Below are 9,234 nucleotides of genomic sequence, written 5' to 3'. Positions count from 1 at the left end.
GAGAGAGAGAGAGAGAGAGAGAGAGAGAGAGAGAGAGAGAGAGAGAGAGAGAGAGAGAGAAATAACAGGAGTGATTCACAATTAATGCTCATTGGAATCCCTCCTGCTTTTAATTTTTAAACATCAAAAGAGAATCCTCACACCTCACAGTTGGTGGGGGTGTGAGGCATTGCATGTTTAGGTACTGTGTTCATGATTATGCTTCTAGGAGGAATGGACATTATCAGCACATTCAAGTATTTACACAGTGTTTATTTTTAAAATATCTATTTATCAAGTCCACCTAAGTGTAAATGGATTGTGAATAATATAGTAAAAAAATAACCTGCATTTTTTAAGGTTAAACAGCTGTGAGAATAAATACTAGGTGTTTGTTCTAAACAGAAAAGAAGATATAAGTGGTGTGAAATACAGTGAAAGGTATTTCTGCAGAAGGCTTAAGTTTTTATTAGCAAACAGTGTTTTAAGACAGAAGCTCTTCTTTTTCTAAATCCAAATTATATCAGGAGAAAAAAATATATAAGCGGTCAACAATTAGAGGTCCTTTTTCTGTTTTAGTGGTCCTAATTATTGGGTTCAATATTGTTCTACCCCTACAAAGGATTCTCTTTTATACTTAAGAGAAAAGTAAATGTTTAGTAGAGACTTTGAAGCATTGATAATTACCAAGTTAAACAGTATCTGTTATAAAAGTCAATTTTTAAATAAGGAAGTACAGTCTTAACCAGAATTCCTGAAATGAATGGTATCTCAAGCAGAAGAAACAGGACTCTAAAGGGAAATATAAGAGTTCAGAACTTAATGAATTGCAAGAGGATGATAAGATACAATAAAATTATTAATAATATAATGAAAGACTCCACTAAAACTACAATATGAAGAGAAATGAAACTAAAATTTAAAATTTTCATAAATTTGTAGACACAATTTGTGAATTTTTAATATTGAGTTAGAATTAACAAACCTTTTAACTATGAGGATGTTAAGCATTAGACTGACAGTAAAAATTGGATTTGGGGACAAGTAACATGGCTCCCTGTGATTATATGCTCATATTAGTCAGAAAGATTATCAGAAACCCCTGTGAAAGGGAAGAACCAGCTGCCAAAAGTTATTTGATATCTCCACATATATTATGGTTCATATATGGATGAGTATGCACACATGCATATAGACACACACAGACACACAAACACAGACACACACACACCAAATACTCTGCATACTTGCAGAAAGTGATTAATAATAAATTAGTAAAATAAAATAAAATAATAAAACAAAAATATAAAAATAATAAAAATAATATTAATTTGTATTTAAGGAAGTTCTGCTCTAATTTTAAAAGAAATGTATGCTTTAGTACTAACAGAGGGGTACATATAATTTAAAATCTTGATTATTTTCAAAGAAGCAATGAAGGAGAGATAAAATACAGAAGAATTGATGTGAGCAGAAAACCAAATGGAAACCAGAGGATATGTTATAAAATACTGTTGGGTCACAATATCATGAAATTTTGTCATCAGTGACAAAGTCAAAGTAAAAGAAGATCATTATGATATGTAATTTATACTATCATAACGTGTGTATGTGTATGTGTGTGTGTCTAAATTATAAAAAAATAGTTGATCATTTGTTTTTCAAAAGTTGAATGGACAGTACTAATGGTGAAGAGAAGGTCCTAATTGACTAATTTATAGTTACAGTAAGATATTTAAAAGTAATTCTAGTATACTACTATATGGCAATATATTTGTAAATGACTGCTATATGTTGCATATCTGAGCTAAGAATCTTTCTCTTAAATATCTCAGCAAAAGCAAAGTATAAATGCTTGAAGATCATTGTTTATCATTTTGAACATCATCCAAAGGGTATGGGTTGAAAGATCGTGGGGTACCTCAGGATGAATAAATATATGTGTTATGGACTTGTCACAAAATAAACTAAATTCACATTAAACAATTTCATTTTAGTGAATAAAATAAGATTAAGAGACACAAACACACACATACACATGCACATACACACACACACACACACACAGAGAGAGAGAGAGAGAGAGAGAGAGAGAGAGAGAGAGAGAGAGAACACTGGTAATCAAGGATATATTGCTCTTTGTAAGGACCAATGGAGAATGAACTACAAATATTAATGATTGTCCCATGTGTATATGTTTCCCCCCCCCCCCGCACACACACATTTCATATTTATTAACCAAGAAGAAAGTTGGAGAGGAAAGAGTTTATTCAGCTTAAACTTCCACATTGCTGTTTATCACCAAAGGAAATCAGGACAAGAACTCAAGCAGAGCTGGAACTTGGAGGCAGGAGCTGGTGCAGAAGCTACGGAGGGATGATACTTACAAGATTTCTTCCTCTGACTTGCTCAGTCTGATTTCTTATAGAACTCAGGGCTACCAGCCCAGGGATGGCATCACCCACAATGGGCTGGACCCTCTCACCCTTGATCACTAATTGAGAAAATGACTTATAGTAGGTACCAAAGCCATTTCCTCAAGGAAGGCTCTTTCTCTATCATAACTCCAGCTTGTTGGCACACAAAACCAGTCAGAACAATTATTATATATATATATATATTTCTATAGTTAAACCAAACAAATTATATTCCTGATTATCCACTGGGATCTAATAGACGGTAAATATTTTAGGACATTCATGATCAGTCAGATTTTATTCCTGCCTGAAGTTCGTTCTCAAAACTTTGGTACTGTCTTTCCTCAGGTTCTCTCTTCACTTTTTTGAAAAAGAAAAAACAAAAAAACCAAACAAAACAACAACAACAACAACAACAACAACAACAACAAAACAACATTGAGTATCTACATTATCTAGTAACATTTTTGTTTTGTTTTGTTTTGTTTTGTTTTGTTTTGTTTTGTTTTGTTTGTTTTCGAGACAGGGTTTCTNTNTGTAGCCTTAACTGTCCTGGAACTCACTCTGTAGACCAGGCTGGCCTTGGCTAAGAAATCCACCTGCCTCTGCCTCCCAAGTGCTAGGATTAAAGGCGTGTACCACCACGCCCAGCTACAACATTTCTACTTCAGTACGCATTCTACTTCAATATCCACGATTCAGTTGTACTGCACAGGGACCACTCATCAGGCTTCTTTGCTGAATTCTACCCTCCACTGTACGACACTTTATTTTCCTTCTAGAGCAAATTAGGTTAAACCCATTATGTGTGATATTGCTCTGCTTTATTTTATTTTGTGTTCTGGTTCATAAAATATGCTCCTTAAATCCCTATTCTTGAATGGCTCCCTTTATAATCAGCTTTTCCATCTTACCATTTGGTGACCCACTAGACTCACAAGGAGGCTGGAGACAAGGGTGTTCTGGCTGTGTAATAAAGAGGAGTAAATTTGTGACTCCTGTGGGTACACAAATTTCCTAGAAATCCATGTTCCTATGCCCTTCACCCTGAGACACTTTTCATGTGTATCCCTCCTAATAATAACTTGCTGTCACTCAGCCTCTTTCTTTACCACTTTCTTCATATTGTGATACCTCTCGTTTACATCTTATGTGGTAGGCCATCTTATCCTCTCTCACACAATGCATAAGACCTTGTGTTAAACATTGTATTATGTTTAGTCTTTAATCTCTAAAATCACCGAACTTATTACTACATTTTAGAGATTCGTTAAAAATACCTATTGAATTGGATATGGAATTATGAATTATTTTTTTCTACCCTCTGGATTCTTCCAGGCATATTAAAGAAAGATTAGTTCCAACTAATTATTTAATATGTAATTCATATTGCAATTTAATGAATAAAAAAGATCAAATACATATTAAATTTAATATTGAACAAAAAAATTTGAAAATTATGATATGCTTCTCTCACAAAAGTGTCTACAAACATTTTTAAGCACTTAAATGTCCTCATTCTTTCTTGTTGCAGATTTTTTAAATTAGTTCATGCCACTTTTGTTTCCTTCAATGAATTTAACTCTCAACATAGTGAATTAATTGTTGGTGCCTGCTCAAGCACATTTATTAAATTGCTACATAATATGAATATTCATACCAATATTCTATGAAGATGGAAATAAAATTGGCTAGTGAAGAACTTATATTAGAGAAAACATTTGCCATAAGACTGATGTCTCTAGAAAACCAATAAACAAATAAAAGGATATTCTGCACACATAGAAAATCATATCTGACCATAAACATTTAAAAATACACAAATGCCACTATAATTAATTGAGGCTGACGTGTTAATCTAAAAAAAAAAAAAATCAGATAATGTTAAGAGACTGTACTTTAGGTAATGCCATGAAATTGATTCTGAAATAGATGCTATTGGTCGTCTCTTTAGATACCTGCATATTCTGAATAACAAAGAAAAAACATAGTCCAATAAAGAAAATTAAAATATAGTAAAATAAAATTAAACTAAAATTTAAAAAGCTAAATCAAACGTTTGATCTTTTTTAAAATACTGTAAATACTCCTGTAAGATTTTTAGGAAAACAATGTCAAATAATAAATAAAGGACATATAATCTACTTACAAATGACATAAAATCAGTATAAGTGATGCCATTTCTAATTGATTAAATCAAATGTATTTTTTTAGTAAAACAAATTATATATATATATATATATATATATATATATATATATATATATATATAGTTGGGGGTAGCTAAATTTCACATATCTAAGCAAAATTATTTGATCCACCAATAAATGGTTTTAGTGTTTCTAGAGGAGATACACTATATGAAGATTAACTAGGAAGTTTAGGAACTTAGCAAAAGTTTACAGTTTAAATGCAGGTTGTTTGGATATATACAAATAAGTAACTTTGGTAAACATATTTGGGTGTGGCGCCTTATTGCTGTAAACCCAAGTAGGGGAGGATAAAACAGATAACGACTGATTTAAGTCTAGATACAGGGAAAAAGCTACTTCCAAGACTCACACCAAGACAATTTCTCAAGAAGAACAAAAATAAACCTTATCATATTTCTACTAGCTACAACAAAATGTCATCTAGTAATAAACATAACTTCATCAATCTGAGGTGTTGATGATAGATCAGTGAGGTAATGTCTTTGAGTACTGGCTTCATGGCAGAAATATTTATGTTACTATACTTTCAAAATTACTACTCAAAGCCACAAGTTTCTTATAGTATTTTCATAGGCAGCTAATTTTGGTGTTCCTTTATCTCCTGTACATCTCTCTCTGCCTTGTCTCAACGGAGACCTGTTGCCTCTAGTAGTAACTGTCATATATCAATAGCACAGTCCACTCAACATGAAAGAACCACTTTTAAAATTTTATTTATTTATTTTCTTTTTATTAGATATTTTCTTCACTTACATTTCAAATGCTATCCCCAAAGCACCCTATACCCTTCCCCTACCCTGCTACCCAACCCACCCACTCCCGCAGTTTACATCCTACTCACTGTCCCCTTCCTGGTCACCCTTCCCACAATCCTTCTCTCATTTCCCTATCCCCTTCTCCTCTGAGTAAGTGGGGGTCGCTCTGTGTAGACCCATAACCCTGGCACTTCAAGTCACTGCCAGGCTAGGTGCTTCCTCTCCCACTGAGGCCAGATAAGGGAGCCCAGCTAGAAAAATATATTCCACAAACACGAAACAGTTTTTGTGATAGCCCTCACTCCACTTATTCCTGACCGACATGAAGACCAAGCTGTACATCTGCTACACATGTGCAAGGAGGCTTAGGCCCAGCCGATGTATGTTCTTTGGTTGGTGGTTTAGATTCTGAGAGACCCAAGGGCCCAGGTTAGTTGATTCTTTTGGTCTTCCTGTGGACTGCCTATCCTGTTAAGGACCTGAAATCCTTCCTCCTATTCTTCTGTAAGAGTCCCCAAGCTGCATCCAGTGTTGGTCTGAGGCTGTCTTCGTCCACCTTACGGATAGTTTTTTACTTACCTGACCTCACATTCCTATAAGTACAAGCACATAACAATTGAAACGCAGTTTCAATTGGAGAGAACATTTGTCTTTCCTAGCCTGGCTAATCTCACAACTTTTATTTTCTTCAATCTTTTCGTTATTAAATCTGTCTGAGTAAAGACCACGTCTTTCCTTATCCCTTCTTCTGATTCGGACTTAGTTGATTCATTAAGATGAATCAGTTTTAAACATGAGCCATTTCTCATCCTAAGTCTTAAGAGATTTTTCCATCTCTCAGTTTTAAGTCAGAAATGACTTTTATCCCATGTGGTGTTAATGATAATAATAATATTAATTAATCCATTTGAAATCATGGCAACACATAGAAATTTTGTTCCTCCTCCAGAAAATGTTATCAGAAATATAGTTGGAAATGATTGATGGAAGTGAGTTGCAAAAATGTGTTGCTTATACTCAACATCTTCTAGAATAGCCAATGAGAATAAACACTGGTAAGATAAACCTAGACTTAAAACAGATACTGTCCCAACTTTTTATAAGAGTTCTATTTTTCTCTAATCTCCAGAATTCTCTGGAATGTGAATCACTGAACTATAGCATACCATATATTTAATCATTATTATTTACAAAGTTAGGTCAACACAGAACTTCTACTGTTACATAGTGTGAAATTGTAGCATGTATTTATCAAGGCTTCATATTTTCTCCTTGCTTTTGCTCTTCCTGTTAGTAATAGTTTTCTTGTTTTCATTCTCATATGCTTTAGGGATATGCTCCATATGTTTTGGGGATATGACCATATGTTTTGGGGATATGACCATATGTTTTGGGGATATGACCATATGTTTTGGGGATATGACCATATGTTTTAGGGATATGACCATATGTTTTTGGGATAAAACCATATGTTTTGGGAATATGACCATATATTTTGGGGATATGACCATATGTTTTGGGGATTCCCTTTCACTATGTGGACAAATTTATTTGAAGATAAGAATGTGCCCTTGTCTTCTTTTGCCATGGTTTATAAAATTTTCCTTCAGTATAACAACAGTTTCTAACCTCAGTTGGTGAACTTCAATTAATTAACCCAATCATCGAAAGTTCCTAAATCCTGTTCCTTAAGCCTGCCCTTTTTTTATTTACACCTAATATATATTAAAACACATTTCACTTAGAACCATAACACACTCACATAACAGAATACACACATTGGGCTTTCCCCACTCCTATGATGATATTCTAAATATTGGCACTATTTGAAAGTTTTTAAGCTAGAAGGCAAAATACTATAAAAAGAATAAAGTTGAAACAAAGTCTCGGGGGTAAAAAGGGTTCAGAAAGGTGAATTTTAAGAAAGGACATTTTGTTGAAATTGAGAATCATCAACCAGCTAGCTCTTCAAACTTTGGTTGTTGAGTGTTAATTTTGTAGCATTTACACTTTTTTGGAGGCAAAAGTTGATAACTGTGATGCCTAGATTAACACAATTCTTACAGCCTTTAAATGTCACTAACCTTTAGTCTTTCCTGGAAAATGCAAGTGTGTCACAGTAGAATGTACTGGTGTTTTGTTTTGCTTTTAATAAAAATAGAAAAAATTAATGAAAAAGCAGAACAAAATCTGCTTCAATTCTTAATTTCATCAATACATATACCAGTTTTAATCATTGATTATATCTTCATCATCATTTTTATTATTACTGTAAAAAGTAAAGAAGCAATGAACTTAGTTCTTTCAAGTATGGAATTTATTTATCTTTGGTCTCAGTGTCAAAGGACTGAAGAACCTGAAGGTAGAGTGAGTTAGTGCAGATCCTTTATTTTGTCTGACAGTTGCTTTTGACTCTAAGAAGCATGCCTTCAGGCACTAAACTTATTCTGTGACCTTTGCTGGAAACTCAGTCAATGCCCAAACATAATAACAAAGAAAAAAATCATAATAGAAGAAGTAATAGCTTTAGGCACAGTTACAGATTCCCTGGAGATCTCATGTACCTGTAAATACCTGACAGGGTTGCCAATGACTTGTGTGTGTGTGTGTGTGTGTGTGTGTGTGTGTGTTTACCAATACTCAAAGATTGTCATCATTTCAACACTTAATGAGAGCAGGCGATTGTGCTGACTTCTACCATGAAAGAAGGTTTCCGCCACACATTTCTCTCTGCAAATCAGCCAATGTTTTCATTTTTCTGAATTCGGTGGAAAAGTACAGAGGGTCTTAGCAATCCCAACCTCTGTTGAGGTTTTTCATTTTTCAATTTTGTAACTGAAACATTAATAAGTAAAATGCAGTACTAATTGTAAAATATGGTATGAATTATTGTTAATGTATCATTTATATCTCTGCCTTTGTTTTTGAAAGGCTACCAAACAAAGAGGTTTTAAGATTTCAGGAACGTTCTCCTTGGAGACTGAAATACGTGTTGATGGATGATGTGTCTTTATTTATTCATAACTTACTGGGATGCTGCTCACACACATCATTTGGAGCTTTTCTGTGATAAAAAAAAAATGTTTTACTTCTGCAAGCAATAGCTTCCACCAAATAGATTATTCATAAAGTTTTGCGCCCCATTTTCCAGTGGTATTTGCTGAACAATACATTTATTCATTTATTCATTTACAAATATACTCCTGTGTTTTGATTTTAGTAAAATCTGTGGGGGATTGAAATGACCAGGTATCACATACATACTTGGGTGTGTCTTAATATTAATTTATTGGAAACATATCCTTTATTAATGCTAGGACTGAACATATCTCTTAAACTTTCCTAATAAAGTAGTGTCATTTCATATGTATTCTTCAGTTTTTCTCTCCTGAGACTCAAAATTTGAAAAGGAGATAAAATGTGTTTTCTGCTGATATTATATTGGGGTTAACATTTACAGACATAGGCAGATGTTTGTTTGTTCATTTTTTATCATGGATACTAATGTGTATGTTTGTCCACATTTTGATCGTTTTATGATCAGTTATGTACAGTAGTTCATGTTTCTCAGTTTTTCCTTTTATAATGAGGTTAACTGAATTATACACATAGATTTGTTCTGCCCTCTGTGATGAATGTTATACCCATGTGCTAGTGTACATGAGTAATGTGTTATTTGTGCTTGTGTCTATTTGTACATGTGTGTGCATGTATGTGTTAATGTTCATATGGAGACCAGAAGTTAAGTTTGGTTGCCTTTTTCTATTCATTTCCATGCTACATTTTGAAAAAATGTCTCTGACTTAGTTGACTGAACTACCCTTGCTAACCAGAAAATCCAAGGGATTCCTCTTGTCACTGGCTTCCTCA

This window comes from Mus pahari, chromosome 12 (genome assembly GCF_900095145.1).
Source record: "Mus pahari chromosome 12, PAHARI_EIJ_v1.1, whole genome shotgun sequence".
Lineage (NCBI taxonomy): Eukaryota > Metazoa > Chordata > Mammalia > Rodentia > Muridae > Mus > Mus pahari.
Note: the sequence above shows the minus strand (reverse complement) of the source record.